We start from the raw sequence: 2,446 nt of genomic DNA on the forward strand, positions 1-2,446 counted from the left end.
TCAAGTGCATTCTGGGCATGCTGGTCTTACAGGGAGGTGTGTTCAGGTGCATTCTGGGAGGGTTGCTATCTTGAGGCAGCAGTAAGTGAACGCACCATTGACCAATAAAAACCTCTAACGTCAATAACGCAGCATTTCATTGTTATTATAACAGAATTAGTAAAGTGTTCCTAGGCTTGTACACAGGGACACACACTATGCTTGTTACACACAGGGACGCACACTATGCTTGTTACACGGAGAGTGTTTAGAGAGGAGAATGGTTATCATTACTTCTCTCTTGTGATATCAATACATATATGGAAAGTTAATGTTTGTTTTATTTTTTATTGTCTTAAGGCCCGACAACCATTTTAACATGCAAGTGACCTCACTGCAAATATTCTAATAACCCAGTTTGTCCTGAAAAAAAATGATGTTCATATCTTGACTGTAGACAACAGAGTTGATGTTTTACAAGCTTTTATATAACATAAATCCAGACGTAAAAATGGCCTCAGGGTTCAGAGGGTTGAGGAGCTATTGTACCTTCACACGTAGGGTGCAGATACAGTATTTCGTGCGTCCCCCCTTTTCTCTGAAACCGGATGCATTGTGAAGGAAATCCCTTCCTCCTTTCCCAGCTCTGTAAGGAGTGAAGTCAGAGCTAGGAACCAGATTAGGTCTCACTGCTCGGCCATCTGTAAAATAGAGACGAGATAAGGTGAAACTCAGATGGTGCAGTGAAGTTTGAACCTGTGTGTGTGTGTGTGTGTGTGTTGTGTGTGTGTGTGTGTGTGTGTGTGTGTGTGTGTGTGTGTGTGTGTTACGAGGGAACACTGGGTCTCCCAGGGAGCGAGAGGTCAGCGTTTGATGTTTGCTCTATATATGGACACAGGGGTGTAGGAGACAGCATTTTTGCAGAGTGAGGAAATTGTCTTCTGCAAGACTCCGTGACATCACGCCAGAGACGGGGATTAAAGCTCCTCCGATTGGCTGGAGTATTTCCCTATATAGTGGGTTTTGTGCCATTTTGTAGTGGTGTTCTCGTCTCTTTCACTATATAGTCCACTGTAAAATACCCACAATGCACGGCTGATTGAGTGTACATATGATGAACCCTACATTTTAATCCGTATCCCACAATGCAAAAATCGGCAAACTAAAAAGGAAAAATGGGGTGGGCTTTTTGTTTCTAAATGTTAATTTAACATGCAACCGGTACTGTCCTACTGAGGGCTACGGTGTTTCAACTGATAGGGGCGTGTGTCAGCGTGCATTGTGGGCGTGTTGGTTCTTACAGGGATGTGTTTCAGGTGCATTCGGCGTGCTGGTCTTACAGGGGAGGTGTTTTCAGGTGCATTTGGGGGTGGGTCGTCGGGGATGTGTTCAGGTGCATTGTGCTGGTTGCTGTCTTACAGGGAGAGGTGTTCAGGTGCATTCTGGGCGTGCTGGTCTTACAGGGAGTGTGTTCAAGTGCATTGGGGCGTGTGTCTACAGGGAGGTGTGTTCAGGTGCATGCTGGGGCGTGTGGTCTTACAGGGAGGTGTGTTAAGTGCATTTGGCATGCTGGTCGTAAAGGGAGGTGGTTCAGGTGCATTCTGGGCGTGTGGTCTTACAGGGAGGTGTGTTCAGGTGCATTTGAGCATGCTGGTCTTAAAGGGAGGGTGTTTCAGGTGCATTATGGGGCATGCGGTCTTAAAGGAGGTGTGTTCAGGGCATTCTGGGCATGTGGTCTACAGGGAGGGTGTGTTCAGGTGCTTCTGGGCGTGCTGGTCACAGGGAGGGTGTGTTCGGTGCATTCGGGCATGCTGGTTTAAAGGGAGGTGTGTCAGGTGGGCATGATGGCATGCTGGTCTTACAGGGAGGTGTGTCAGGTGCATTCTGGGCGTGGGTACTTACAGGGAGGGTGTTCCGTGCATTCTGGGCGTGTGGTCTTCCAGGGGGTGGTTGCAAGGCATTCTGGGATGTGGTCTTACAGGGAGGTGTGTTCAGGTGCATTCTGGGAGGGTGCTATCGTGAGGCAGCAGAGTAAGTGAACGCACCATTGACCACAAATAAAAACCCCTAACGTCAATAACGCAGCATTTCATTGTATTATAACGAATTAGTAAGTGTTCCTAGGCGTGTACACAGGGGACACTCACATGACTGTTGGTACACACAGGGAACGCACCACTATGCTTGTTACACCCACAGGGACCACACTATGCTTGTTAACACAGGGAACACCTATGCTGGTTACACACAGGGACACACTATGTTGTTACACCGCAAGGCGACCAACCACTATGCTTGTACAACAGGGACACACACTTGGCTTGTTACCACACAGGGACCACACTATGCGGTTTAGACACACAGGGACACACATAGCTTGTTACAAAACGGGAGCACACTATGCTTGTTACCCCCACAGGGCACCCATGCTGTGTTACACACACGGGACACCACACTATGCTTGTTA

General features: G+C 47.9%; 1 long non-coding RNA gene across 1 annotated transcript; it reads left to right on the forward strand.

The window, feature by feature from the left end:
• Window positions 1–1,261: 1,261 nt before the first annotated feature.
• On the forward strand, window positions 1,262–1,719 carry LOC116686695 (uncharacterized). The gene is made up of 3 exons (XR_004331332.1): window positions 1,262–1,336; window positions 1,415–1,455; window positions 1,574–1,719. It is a non-coding gene; the product is annotated as an uncharacterized LOC116686695 (long non-coding RNA).
• Window positions 1,720–2,446: the final 727 nt, after the last annotated feature.

The sequence above is a fragment of the Etheostoma spectabile genome, unplaced genomic scaffold (assembly GCF_008692095.1).
Source record: "Etheostoma spectabile isolate EspeVRDwgs_2016 unplaced genomic scaffold, UIUC_Espe_1.0 scaffold452, whole genome shotgun sequence".
Taxonomy (NCBI): Eukaryota; Metazoa; Chordata; class Actinopteri; order Perciformes; family Percidae; genus Etheostoma; species Etheostoma spectabile.